The sequence below is a fragment of the Pipistrellus hanaki genome (genome assembly GCF_964339955.1).
Source record: "Pipistrellus hanaki genome assembly, chromosome: 7".
In the NCBI taxonomy this organism is placed as follows: Eukaryota; Metazoa; Chordata; class Mammalia; order Chiroptera; family Vespertilionidae; genus Pipistrellus; species Pipistrellus hanaki.
The window spans coordinates 69,716,614-69,732,374 of record NC_140509.1 but is presented as its reverse complement, the minus strand read 5'-3'; positions in this window follow the sequence as shown (position 1 = coordinate 69,732,374).

The following is a 15,761-nucleotide window of genomic DNA, read 5'->3' as shown; positions in this document are numbered from 1 at the left end:
AAGTTAATTAGGTTGCCAGGGATTCAATTCATAACCTGTTCTTCATTAACTTCATTCTATGCCTGCCATGCAATGTGGAACTAAATTGCTATTTAAGAAATTAGTGCAGCCCAACCCGTGTGGCTTAGTGGTTGAGCATTGACCTATGAACCAGAAGGTCGTGGTTTGATTCCTGGTTGGGGCACATGCCCAGATATCGGGCTTGATCCCCAGTATAAGGCATGCAGGAGACAGCTGGCTAATGATTCTCTCCCATTATTCATGTTTCTATCTCTCGCTCCCTCTTCCTTCCTCTTGGAAATTAATAAAGATATATATATATATATATATATATATATATATATATATATACATACATACATTTTTTTTTAAAGAAAGCAGTACAAGTACACTTAGTAGTATTTAAGGAATCTAGGTGGAAATTTAAATTGAATAGTTATTATGACAAAGTTTAGTAAAAAATGATTAAAATCACAATATATTGTGGAAGTAAAAATATGACTGTGAAGATCCAGATAATAGTAATAATGTCCAATAAAGATGCTATGTTCAAATAGTGACCCTACACTTAAAAATAGCAGATAATGTTTTATGCTCTTGAAATTATTTAACTCAGAAACGTTGACTCTGCTTGTATGTGTTCTTTACTTAGACTATAAATATATTCATAAGAAATATTTAAATTAGGCATACCCCTTATGTAAGCACTTTAAAATGTTATTTGTATATTCTTTCAATCAATATCCCCTCCTAGCCTTTGGAGAGGGACCATTTATTTTTACATTTGCATCCCAGATTCTAATTCAGTTCCATTGTATCCTTTAACTGGCATGTACGCATACAATGCCTAAGCAACTGACAATTCAGTATCTTATTTGCCTCTTTCTGTCATATATGAAAATAAAGCATGGAAATGGACCTGAAGCAAACAAGATTAAAGAATCATTGCCATATAAATGTGCTAATTAATAAATTATTTCATGTGGAACTGCTTAAGGCTTTTAGGCATCCTCATCAAGCCACTAACTGTTTATATATCTCAATTTGCATATTCAGAGATCTGCAGATACACGAATCATATAGAACAGTCTCCTCTTATCTGTGGTTTGGCTCTTCATGGCTTTAGTTACCCAGGGTCAACCACAGTTTGAAAATATTGAATGGAAAATTCCAGAAGTATAAACAATTCGTAAGTTTTAAATTGCATGCCTTTCTGAGTGCCTCACTTCATCTCATCACATGGGCATTGTATCATCTCAAATCATCGTAAGAAGAAGGGTGAGCACAGAACAAAATATTTTGAGAGAGGTAGAGAGAGACCACATTCATAAAACTTTTATTAGAGTGTATTGCTATAATTGTTCTATTTTTATTAGTTATTATTAATCTCTTATTGTGCCTTATTTATAGATTAAACTTTATCATAGGTATGCATGTGTAGGAAAAAAAGCATGTTTTTTAGGGTTTGCTACTATCCAATTTCAGGCATCCACTGAGGGTCTTGCAATGTATTTCCCACCAATAAGAGGACCATTAGAAACAATATCTGTAAAAGAGAGTAATATATCTGATTTAATTGATAACAAGGTTGTTATGCATAAATTCCTCTGAATGGGATGACTGGCAGAATTTTCACTCCTTACCAGTTGCATAATACAGCATAGTTTGTGTGATTCTAGTGTTTTATATATATTTTTCAACAGTATGTATACCATAGCTATGGGCCAGTGATGTTCTTCCGTTGTTCACAGGAAATTTCTGCAGCTAAGATATAGTTTATGTATCACTGACGTGGTCTGCACATGTCAAATAATTTTTTTTAATTTGTTTTCATGGAGGGACTCATTTGGAATTCCTTACTTTACAGGGTTTGGAGTTTTCTGAAGGTTTGAAACATTGACTAGAACAACATTGTCATATTAACCAAAGGGGAACTACTGTCTTTGATGGCATGTTGACAAAGGTACTCTGTTCCTGGAGTCACTTCATGATATTACTGCTGTTTTTTGCCAGGAAAACTGGGACCACCTACTCGAACGTTGAAAAACACAGCTGAGATCTGTTTTGTGACCCAGACACATGCCCTCTCAACTTCTCTCTGGGCTGAAGGAAAACATCACAGCCCAGGCCAGATAAAAACAAGCCCTCCCCAACCCCCCTTTTCTGTGGGAAAGATGAGCTGAAACCAAAGTTAATATATTTGAAAAATCTGAGAGAAAAAAACAGAACAAATTTTTTAGAAGTCATTCCTTTAGCCTCATCGGTATGCTACTTGCAGGAGTCTTACAAAGAAAACTTCTGTTGGAGTGGAAAACACTAAACGAAACCCATGTTATGTGAGACTTCAACTCCCTGGAACTGGGAAAGGTGAAAGAATCAGGTCCCTATACCCTTGGACTGTTTTCATTAGCTACCAGGAATGTTTGTGCAATTAGTTTTAGCCACTTCATTAGGAGTCCCCTTCATCTGCTTGATAGAGTGGACACAAATCAGCTGAAGCTAATTTTAAAAAGCTACTAATATACTAGTACATAACATATTTGTGAGGAAAGACAAAAATGCAGAAGGGGAAGAAGAATTGATTGGATGTTCATTTTTTAAAATGTTCTTTAGTCACCAACTGTATACCTATCTGCCCTGTTATTTCAACAATGCAACCTTGCTACAATTTCACTGAATCAGCAACGTCTGGACCATGAGAAAGAAGATATCTACTGCGAAGGGCTCCTGGTGGCTAATTGGTCTCAACTTTAAAAAAAACACACACAAAAAAAAAAACAGAGCATAGCAGCCATTTCTACACAGGAGCCTCTCACACAAACTGCACTTCAGGGAGAAGCCTGCACTGAATTGCTTACCTGCACTGTTTCTGCCATCTGAGCCAGCCCTCCTAAATAAGTTCCTGAATCCTAATTCAATCAGCAGGACTGAGGCCTTTCCCATCCAATCGTAGCTGTGCAGCTATATTCCCCGTCAGTTTCTTTGCTGACCAATCAGGACAGTGCTTTTTGGACCAATCAAACTGCAGGGATTTCAAGTCCTCACTTGCATGAAGATGGACCAATCAGGGGTGAAGGGTGGGGACTCCTGTCTATATAAATCATTTACCCCATGACTCTCATTTTCCCATTTCACTGAAGACTTTCCCAATCCCTGGCTAGAGATGAGGCACCAAAGATGTCTCACCAGAAAAGAGCAGACCAGCATGGAGCAGATCAGGGCAAAGCTGTCTTGCAGAGAGGGGCCTGCCTCTAGGGCCATCTCACAACAGTGCTATTTCACAGCCATGCTGTATCACAAAATTGAGCTGTTTTGTACTGACTAAAGTTTCCTTCTTCACTGAATCCCAAATTGGGGATTCCTGTTGGTTTGAATTGGTGCCAATAACTGTCAGTTGACAAATATAATGGGATATGTCTTAATGCTTTCTTCTTGGAAGGGGTGCATTTGGCATGAAATATCTAATTTTACACAATGAACTTACAGATCCTGAGCCAATGTTGTGAAACCATTGGCTCATATAAAGCTAAATCACATAATGTAACTTTTGTATACCACCTCTTCTATTTTTTTAATCACTATACTGCTGGCAAATTTAATTCCCTAATATCAAAATGAGAATTGCTGGACATTTGGTATTTTACATGGTAGACTTTGCCCTTTCTACCAAGAACAGAGGCTTATTTCTATCACACTAAACAATTTAACAGCGTGGACTCTAGATTAGTGTTTTTCTAGCTTTTTGGAGTGTGATTCACATTAAGAAATACATCTTACATCATATATTATCTGAAGCAATTTTGTTGTTGTTAATCCTCACCTGAGGATATTTTTCCATTGACTTTAAGAAAGAGTGGAAGGGTGGGGGAGAGACAAAGAGAAACATCTATGTGAGAGAGACACATCGATTGGTTGCTTCCTACACAAACCCCAACTAGGGCCTGCAACTGAGGTATGTGCCCTTGACTGGAATCAAACCTGGGACCCTTCAGTCTGTAGGCTGATGTTCTGTCCTCTGGGTCAAACTGACTACGGCTGAAACATATTTTTAATAAAGAATACTCATGCTTATTTTTTCCCTGGGAACAAAATTTATATTTTTATTTTTTCTCTCTTTTTATTGTAGTAAAAATATTTAACATAAGATCTACCCTTTAAACACATTTTAAGAATACTATACAGTATTGTTAACTGTAAATGCCATGTTGAAAAGTATACTAATTTTATTATGAGGCTAATTTTATTATGATGCTCTCTTCAATATGTTCTGTTCTACTCTATTTTAACGTGGATTTTTAAGTTTGTTTTTACTACCCATCTATGTATCATGAATACTAATTTTAAATACATCACCTTAAGATAACATTCACTCTGGAGGTGAATGAAATTGCACCTAAAGCAACTAGTTATAGCCAACTTTTATTGAATATTAAGCTAAGTACTTCTTCTACTTACTATCCTATAAATCTCTATCATATGAACATCTATAAATGAAGGAAAAGAAAGGCAAATCTTGCCAAAAGGTTACACAACTAGTTAGTGGCACAACTTTGATATAAACCTAGGACTACCCATGCTCTTAGCCATGTAATTAACACCTAGACAAAAAGCTGAGTCTTGGGTCATTTCCTAGATCTGGAAACATTTTGAGATATAAAAATGCCCACTCACACTATATACTCTTACCTTCCCCTCTTAGAATGGAAACTCCATGCAGGCCCAACTTTTGTCTGTCTTTTTTTCATTGCTGCATTCCAAGTACTCAATTTCCTAGGAGTATTCTTTATCTACTTATATTCTAAATGGTTACCATTTATAAAGTAAAAAACTTTAAATTATTGAAAATATTTTACAAGTCAAATATTTCTTTAAAACATAGATTAAAAAAATAATCCTCTTAAGGTAATATTTATTTGTTTCTTTGTTTGCCTAATAAGAACTTAGTTATTGTTTACAATGAGCTGAATAAAGACTGCATAACAGTCTTTCAAACATTTTAAGAAGTTTAGATCACCAAATCCTGTAGACAAAGATGCTGCGAATTTTTTCAGCTTTAGAAATCAGGAGTCCGTTTTTTTGAGAAAACATCTTGTGATAAATTTGTATGTGTTGAGTAGTAAGCAAAAATTATTACTGAACAATAATTCTTTCAGTGATTGTAAATCATTTTAAAAATAGTTAACGGTGAATAAATATGAGGTATAAGAGCCAGGTGACTAAACCATTCCCTGAAGGAAAACTGCTCATCTATGAGAGATATTTTTCCTAAATTGGGCCTCAGTAACAACGCTGGTCTCAGACACAAGTTTTTTAATTACTGCAGTCACTGATCAAGTAGAAACAAGTCTATAAAATCCTGTGGAGATGGAATATTTTTGACCTACTCAGGAAAACAACACTTTACACCAAAATTCTTCTCGGAGATGCAAAATCTGTATGGCATTGAGCGGCATATGAAGTTGTAAAGCAGATCTCTAGCATAATAAAAACAGGTCTTTTTATACTAACCACATAGATAATTATCATGAAAGACCCTTTTGAAAGCCTAGAAAACAGTTTCTCATGTTTCTCCCAATTGATCTACATCTGCATATTTTACATAGGCTTGGCTTCTAGGTCATATAGATCCTAATAGATGCACACAAACTTTTAGATCCTGTTCAACTAGTTCACACGATAAAGTAATGATTCTTCTGAATCCTGAAACCATCATTCACTTATGAAAACATACTTGCATTGATGGGAAATTCCAAAACAAAAAGGTCTTTCATGTGTTTAAGTAAATACCTACATTTCAGGAAAAAGTATGTGTGTATACACTAAAAATAGATTTATATGCTATTATATAGTATGTATACATGTGTATATATTAAAAATGGATATATATATATATTTGAGATATAAATATATATACACATATAATTAGCCTTGGTTTCAGTAACTTATATAGCTTTTCATTTCATTAACTCAAATTTACCAGGTTTTACTGAATACCCTAAGGATAAAAGCATAATTCAGGTTTCCCTCTGGTTTATTTTTCAACTAGTATTTGCCCTCTAATTTTCTTTTCCTTTATTGCCAGTAACTGGTGCATTTTCGTTGTTTCTATGAGGAAGTTGGTCAGAAAAATCTGGTCTATGATACTGTTATAATCAATATTGTGTTTCATAGGTTCTTTTAAAAGAAAAACATTATTTTCTTTTAATGGCATCACAAAAATGTATAATTAGATTCTCTGTTCTCTATATGCTTATAGAGAAATGTAGCTTATCCATAATATGTATTCTCTTCGTGGTAGGGCAAGTTATTTAACCTTTATCTCTCTCTCTTTCTCTCTATCTATCAATATATATATATAATTGATTTTTCACAGAGAGGAAGAGAGAGAGATAGAGAGTCAGAAACATCTATGAGAGAGAAACATCAATCAGCTGCCTCTTGCACACCCCCACTGGGGACATGCCCACAACCAAGGTACATGCCCTTGACCGCAATCGAACCTGGGACCTTTCAGTCCGCAGGCTGACACTCTATCCACTGAGCCAAGCCGGTTTCAGCTAACCTTTATCTCTTACTTAAAGAATAACTCTAGTGCCCGTTTCATAGATTTGCAATGAAGTTGAAATGAGTTAATACCCATCAAATGTTATAGTGTTTGACATGAAAGTCAGCATGCTGCTAAAAGCCTAGCTATTGTGATTTTTACATGTATACCCTACTCAGGGAAAAGCATGTGATGACTATAGCTCTCTGTTAATGAATGAAGTCCTGTTCAAAGACACATACCCATTTAGTAATATGAAACTATTAGAAGTGTGAGCAGAGTTTGGAAGAGATATTTGATAACAAAGTGCCTAAACTGTTCAGCAATTAAACAATATGAAACAGTGAATATGTATGTAATGTGCATTCAAAATCAGGTAGTAACAATGTTAGAAAAATCAGAGTATGCTAGGAGAAAAGAAATAGAGCACATGGGAAATCAATTAATACAGGATTGTTAACACATTATTCCACAATGGTTGTTTTATGAGCCGCACTGCTTTGGATTTGCAGGCAGCTGTACATTCTGTATGAAATACTTAAACACTTTAATATTGAGTCCTTAATGCCTTTGTTTCATGTCCTTTCCATTGCGATACTTCGTATTCTAAGACTTTGGGGACTTGAACAGGTGGTTTGTAAAGAATTTTTTTAAAAGGCCATTGCAGTAATTTATTTATTGAGTTTATGAATTACACAACACACTCATATACACGCTTATACCCATAAAATTAGATGTGTATAAGTAGGTATCAGCTAATCTCTAACACTTATTGAGGGCTTACTATGTGCCAGGCACTGTTTCACATACACTTCATGCTTTGAACAAATGATTTATGTTAACAAAACACTATTATACTTGTTGCTGAGTAGAAAACTAAGTTGGTGAGCCATTTGGATCAAGTTTTCAAAACAAGAAGTTCATGAAAGTCAAGGACAGCAATAAAGAGTCTAATAAAGAGACACACTTTTCTGGATGTTCAGTTGCTATTTGTTGCCTCTACTTTTATGGATGGTGATAATAATGATGAAGAAAGTCTTTACCTCCTTAATAACCTTGTTCACTGGGATAAAAACAGATCTTCTCTAGTATTTTCTTTCCTTAGTTTTTAAAATGAATCTTTGATGCTGAAAGGTGACTTTGGGAAGGTATCTCAGAAAGCAGAGGGCTGCTAGTTCACATATTGGGGACAGGCCTGTGTGGCTTACATTTGCAGCTTCCCACAGTGTTATGGAAACACAAGCTAGGATTGGCCAGGAAAAATGAGTCTCTGTCACCCTCTGGATGTGCACATCTTCAGGGCCCCGGCTGCCAAAACAAACAGGCACCATCATATTCCTTTCCACTGCCCACATAAGAGTGGCCTTATTGGAGATGATGACCTCGAGAATGGCGAGAAAGGACTCATTCACCCATCACTGCCTTTGCCCTCCCCAGATTCTCAGACCCCTCACTTGAACTCTGCAGGGATGCAGACAATCAGCAAAGGAATGTTTTTGTAAACACCATTTTTCAGACGGTTCTTCATCAGTGAAAAATGAAGACATACCGGAGCCTTCCTCTGCCCGGGCTGCTGTGGGCTGCTTTAAGGAAGTCAGGGAAGTTGGCATTTTGAATGCCTCTTTGCTGTTGAGCATGGGTTTTATAGACCCACAGATATAAGCAAATATATTTAATTTAAAGGTACTCATCAGCAGGACCTGAGATTTTTCTCTTGCTGTCAAATAAGAGCATATTAAGAGCTGGAAAAGATCACAGAGATTCATTAATCCAAAATTTTTTCCATCTAAAACATGCCTTGCTCGCAGCTCAATAATTCCTAACCACTCAACAAAATGCTTACTGTGTAACATTTTTAAAATATATTCATGAATTTACCTACCATTCTCTAACAACTCTGAGTACATTTCGTTTTAAAAGGCTGCCGGGACCGGTTTGGCTCAGTGGATAGAGTGTTGGCCTATGGACTGAAAGGTCCCGGGTTCGATTCTGGTCAAGGGCATGTACCTTGGTTGCGGGCACATCCCCAGTAGGGGGTGTGCAAGAGGCAGCTGGTCGATGATTCTCTCTCATAGATGTTTCTAACTCTCTATCCCTCTCTCTTCCTCTCTGTGAAAAATCAATAAAATATATTTAAATAAATAAATAAAATAAAAGGTTCTGGGCCTATGTAACCTGTTCATTCTGATGCATACATATGGTCACACCAGTGAGAAAATACTTTGAAGTTAAATGAAGAACAATAAATTGTTATCAGCAATACAACTATCATTATTATAATCACCTGATTATAAGAGCATTTTTATTTGGTCACGTTTTACAACCAAAAGCAAGTATCGCTCTCATGACCTGATATATTTGAAGTCTCTCACTTGATATCGTGAAGAACAGAAGGAAGTGAGAGGCAGCTCTCGCACTCAGAGAGCTGGCAGAGGCGGAGACATTGCAATGCATTCATGAGTCAGAGAACGAATGCTTTTTATATGAGAGAATGACTACTGCAGAGCAGCTATACACAGGGAATCTGGGGGGAAAGGAAAATCAGAAGTAATTGGAGAAGACCTTACAGAAGAGATGGCATTGGAGTTTCACTATGGCTACAAAGGGAAATCTTTTGTTTTCACTCCATTTAGCGTGGTCCTCAGCGTAGAAAACCTCCTCAGCATGAACTGGCATTAAAGAGCTATTTTTGACCATTTCACTGAATGAAATGGCCCGCAAGAGAATAATGTGGGTTTAACAGGCCATTAATTGGCTCTTCTGATCCCTAAGTTGTAGTGTTTCACTTACCAGTTCTGTTTTCTAAGTTTAAATACAACACTTAGTGGAAAGAAATGTAGGTGTAGAAGCAGAAACACAATCGTGAGGTAAAACTCATAGGACTTGTTCAATTACAGTATTTCATAGTGAGTGAGCACCAATACCCTAAGTGTACTTTTCAGATTTTACACATTAAGTATTTCATCAGTAGTTAGCATATAAAAACTGTTTTGTGCCAAAACCAGTTTGGCTCAGTGGATAGAGCGTCGGCCTACAGACTGAAGGGTCCCGGGTTTGATTCCGGTCAAGGGCATGTATCTTGATTGCGGGCACATCTCCTGTGGGGGGTGTGCAAGAGGCAGCTGATCGATGTTTCTCTCTCATCAATGTTTCTAACTCTCTATCTCTCTCCCTTCCTCTTTGTATAAAATCAATAAAATATATATTTTTTTAAAAACTGTTTTGTAACTTATTGATGATGACACACAGGATTGGCAAAACCAAATTCAGAAGATAAAAGGTTTTGACTGAAGTTCCTTTATTAGCAAAGCATAGTGTATAAGAAAAACACTGACTATCCTATGATATGAAAGCCTTTATAAAATCATACCACACATGTTTAATCATATATGCAAGTTGGCACACTCACTGCTTGACCCAACAAACTTTCAAATTTATTTTAAATATATCCTATTAGTTTATTCAAAGGCAGATTACATTTACTTTTTATGAAATGAAAAGATAAGTAATTTATCTGGGCTAAATATATATCTATTTATAGTACATACACATCTATACTAGTATATAAATCTATTTATAGCATGTACACACATTTTTCTGTAATTTAAATATTGACTTCAACACATGAAAGCCCTTTTTGTTATAGAATTAGCCATTAAAGCAAATGCTGTCATAAGTGAATGCTGGTTTCAGGGCTCAAAATAAACCTCTATCTTGCAAATGAGTCGAACAGGATCTAAACATGTGCATCTGTGAGGATCTTACAGACAAAGTCTATGGAATACAGTAACTGGTGCATCAGTTATCTATTACTGCGTGACAAAATTCCCCAAAACAACTTGATGTAAATCAAGAGTGTTTATTTATCAGCTCTTGCCATTTCTGTGGTCATGAGTTTGCGCAGGGAGTAGAGGGACAGCTTATCTCCATTTTGAGGTGTTGGGGGCCTCCTCTGAAAAAACAAAAGGTTGGAAGTGAAATTATCCAGAGCCTCTTTCACTCCCGTTGGTGAGTCTGCTGGTGACAACAGCTGGTGCTCTCCAGAAGCTTAGCTGAAGTGGTCAACCAGAACATCTGCCTGACTTTTTCACAAATGGAGATTTGGTTCCCAGAGTAAGTGTCTTGTAAAGAAATGCTGGGCCAAAGCCACTCTCCTTTATGACCTAGCTTCAGTAGTCACCATTTCTATATGACCTAGCCTCAGTAGTCACATAGCACCATTTCTATATACTTTGTTGATTGGCGTTTTCACAAGCTCCTGCCCAGACTTAAGTAACAACAGGCATAAATACGGGTCAGTAGCTACTTCTGGTTAAGGAGGAAAGGTAAGCCAATACTCTGAAAGAGGCCTTCTGAGGTAATGGGTAATGTTCTTTTTTTGAACAGGGGGATAGAGATCATGGGAGAATTTTCCCTGCATCTCTTCTCAAACCCCTCAAAATGTACCTTATCATGTCCATCCCAAGGGATCACTGTTGTTCTACATTTAAAGTTTTGCCATCTGAGTCTGTCATCATACACTATCGATCCTCCAGCCCCTGCCTGTTTCGTCTTATCTTTCACTTTCTATCCACTTGATTTTCATTACAATTTTTTCATTGTAAAAGAAAAAAAAAGGGAGTAGGCCCATACCAATTAAGATTAGAGGTTGGTGACTCAAAACTGTTCTATTTTGGACTGGTTTACATAAAACTTGGCTCTTTAAATCTGATCCCTCCATCTGTGTATTTAGCTTTGTTGTTATTGTTGTTATTGTTGTGTTTCTTGGCATGCTTCTGTCTATTCCTTGAGAATAAGGCCATGAAAACAATTCCTGAAATGACACTGATTCTGCAGATCTCTCCTGAAAGCTAAAAAAGAAAAATGTATTTTGCGCATTTGAAAGGCTGGAAATAGTTACTCAGGCTCTGGGTTTATACTGATTTCTGATTTTTTAAAATTCTTCCAATGTTATTGGATATAGAAAACTCTATTAAAATTTTTGGAGGTGTTTTACTTCTCTTAATTACAGATGGTTTTGGTCATTTCCTTGAAGGGTACTTCTAGTTAGTACTGCCTGTGCTTCACTTCTCTTTGGCTAAAGTACATCCCTGAACTTTCCTATCGGAACATATTCCTTGTGTTCCAGTCTGTCAACAAGTATTTGTTGGTCAACTCTTGTGTGCCAGGCACTATTCCAGGTCCTTGGTATTCCATAGTCAACAAGATTCCCATTGTTCCTGACACTATGGTGTTATGGTCCTAGTGAGCCTAGTGATTAAACAAGAAGCATTGGTATTATTTTATTTAAATACCAAATAAAATTATTTTATTATTGTCTTGAAAATTTTTTAAATGATTACTTTCTTTGCAACTTCCTACTTACATTTTCTTAGTGATAGTTTGATTAACACCCATTTACAAATGCAGGACAGAACTTAACTGGGGGAAAATGTACATAGAATACATGAAAATAACATGAGAAATAACACTATGAATTTAATAATAATAAATTGGGTAGGTGATTATAGGTAACCTGTGAGGTGGCCATTTCTTTCATATGCTAAACACGGTTCTCATGAAATGAGAGAGGTCCAAAGGCAAAGCCATGAACCTCGTTTTCTGTATAATGTACTTTCAAACAGGATGTTGTGGCTTTCTTTATTTTTGAGAAAATATTATTTCTTACCTACATAGAGGAAGCGTAACATTTAGCAAGAATTTGTCACAGTTGATAAAGTATTGATGCCTTTTCATGCTGTGAGCGGGTCATAAGATCACCATAGATATTCTAGCCTCAAAGATGATAAAATCCATGCTGCAAATATTTTCAGGAGATTCATAATGTCTGTGTCCATTGTACAAACAAGTGAAATCATTTAAATGATTCTCTCGCACTTATGAATCTTCTTTTTCCCAGCCTCAAATAATGCTGTTCCTCTTGCTTCCCAATTCTCTTCCAAACAATGGAAGGAAACAATGATGTTCAATAAGTGATGATTTGCCATAACCCTAAAGGTATACACTCTTATTTCTTTTCTGGGATCTTTACTGCAAAATAAGTAAAATCTACTAAGTTTTAGAAATGTAAATAGTTCTCAAAAAATGCTCCCTCTGGTAAAAACTACAGTAAGACAGAAAATGAATTACCCCTGGACTGTTTTTTCTCTCCTGTAAAAACAACATTCATAGAAAATTGACTCGAATTTAAGCCATTTTTCATATGGAGATAACTTTCCAAGTAACCTTGAAGCAATTTGGAGGATATTCCTCTCTTAATTAGTTTTCCTAAGAGTTTTGTCAAAATGTTAACCTTCTTAAGCTGAAGAGCGTACCTCAGTTTTTTCTAATTATTTGTTTATATACACTATATGTATACATTTGCATGTATATTTGTGTATGTGTATATATCTGTATATACATATTTATTTATAGAAGAACAAGGCAGATCTGAGAGAGAAAAACGGACAGTTTATTTTGCTGTCTCTACTCCTAAATACTATCAAAACATCCTCCTTTGCTGCCTAGTCAAACATTGGCAAATTACTTAGCAACAAGCGCATATATTTGTGGTGTATTTTTTTAGTTACCACATCAGTGTCAAGGATAAGAAATATTATCAGGTTTGTATCTTCCAAAAATACCACATTATCAAAAAAAACAGTATCACACCAACTAGGTCAACCATTCATTAAAGTCTGGAGTAACAGCAATCACAGACTAATGAAAAAAAAAAAAAAAAAGTAGGTCTGGCACAGCACAGAGAAAAGCACTCTGTCTGCAGTAGAGCAGTCACTAAAGTTGGATATGAAAGAGGAAATTGCTTCCTCTTTAAGTATTTTTTTTTTAATCTAAGCATTCATTCATTCAACAAATGTTTGTTAAGTGTCAACTACATGAAAGACACCGGGACTAGGCAGTAGGGGAAATGGGGAGCTGTTCAATGGGTATCGAGTTTCGGTTGTGGTAGATGAATAAGTTCTAGAGATCTGCTGTACAACACAGTGCCTAAAGTTAGCAATACCTGTATTGTGCACTTTAAAATGTGTTAAAAGAGTAACTCTCATGTCAAATTGTTCTTACTACAACACACACACACACACACACACACACACATACACACACACACGAACACAAGGAAACTTTGGGAAGAGTTGGATATGTCTATTACCTTATAATGGCAATGGTTTCAGGAAAGTTTGCAAAGGTCCAAACTCATCAAATTGTATACATTAAATATGTGCAGTTCTTTGTATTTTAATTATACTTCGATAAAGCTGTTAAAATCAATTTTTTAAAAAGGAAAAAGACATTGCTCTTGGCATTTGGGATGCAGCAGTAACAAACAGTGTCTGTCTTCATGGCACTAATTGTCCTGTAGAAAGTGAGCATAATAAAATATCAGGTAGTGCTAAAACTTCAGGTGACACATCTTAATTTTAAAGCTTATTGACTTCATCATCACATTAGCAATGGCCTTAGCATGTTAAAATTACATATTTATTAACCAGTGTGGCTCTGTGGTTGAGGCTCGACTTGTGAACCTGGAGGTCACAGTTCAATTCCTGATCAGGGCACATGCCCGAGTTGTGAACTCAATTCCCAGGGAGGGGCATGCAGAAGGCAGCCAGTCAATGATTATCTTTCATCAATGATGTTTGTATCTCTCTCTCCATTCCTCTCTGAAATCAATTAAAAAATATATTTTATTCAACACCCATAGGAGTAACCTATGGCCAAGTACTACACAAAGCAAGGTAAATGATACTATCTCTGCACTCTGGAGGTATTTGATGCAGATGAAATAAGTCAAAAAAAGGAACAACTAGTAGTTTTGCAAAGTTAATTTCTAATCAACAATTGGTATTATTGAATGTGAGCCCACAATTATAAAAGGAAGTGGAAGTGCTCTATAGATTGCCTCTCATTCCATAAGTCACAAATGGACTTCTTCAAGTTTTCACCAAAAAAGGAACAGATTCTTTTAAGGCAGACAGTTGCTCCGATGTCTTCCCTTTACTCACTTCCAAGAGCTCTTAGGTAAGCCTTTGACATCCAAAGTTGGCAAGGCAGTCTCCTTCCTGGGATTAAGGCCCATCCCCAGGAGATCCTTATTGTTCTTGTCAATGTTGTCGTGCCTGCCAAAAAAGTTCCAGTACAGTGAGAGGGCATCATGAAAAAGTATAGCTAGGTCTCATGTGAACTGAACCTGAGTAATGGAAACCCTACACCTTCTTACTCATGGCCATTAATCTATGCTCCATATTATGACCTTGTAAATTACACAGTAATAATAGGTGGACTTATTTAAAATTCTCAAGAAATAATGAAATCGACATAATACATTTCTATTTGTGCAGGTCTTTTGTATCAGGCAATAAATTACTGTTCCTTAAGTCACATGTTAATGCATAATGCAAATTAGCTATAGAAGTGTTCCCTATCTACAGCCATACCACCCTGAATGCACCCAGTCTCCTTTGGTCTCAGAAGCTAAGTAGGGTCAGGCCTGGTTAGTACTTGTTTGGGAGAAGTGTATCCTATATGATTCATGTGGCTGCAGCTAAGTGCTATGAACAAGGGATTTTCTTAAGATGAGGTAGTAAGTAGGAAAGGAAATGCAAAATGTGAGTATCCATCTTGGCCAGTGTGGCTCAGTAGTTGAACATCATTCCATGCACCAAGAGGACACTGGTTTGATTCCCTGTCAGGGCATATGGCCAAGTGTTGAGCTTGATCCCCAGTAGGGGGCATGTAGAAGGCAGCCTATTGATGATTCTCTCTCATCACTGATGTTTCCATCTCTCCCTCTCCCTTCCTCTCTGGGGAATCAATAAAAACATATTTTTTTAAAATGTGAGTATTCATATTAAGTGGAAATATGCCACCTGGAGTCAACCACAGGATAATCCACTAAATTGTCAGATTAGTTAGCTATCCTACGGTGCAGGATCTCAAGGTGATGGGAAAGAGCAGGAACTATCAATTGGAAGGAAGGAGAATAAAAGAGAGGAGCAGAAATTAAGTAAGCTACTCAGTCCAGAGGGGCATGTTTGGATGGTAAGTAAATGAGTGATTCTTTGGGCATATAAGAACAAGACAGCAGGCGGGGCACCATTAGACAGAGAAGAGGCTTACTCTCATGGAGAGCGGCTGTCAGAGTGGGATGGATATAAAAACCACCCTTTCCTCTTTCTTGATTTTGCCAAAAGCCAGACCTCTATGTGTGTGACATGAA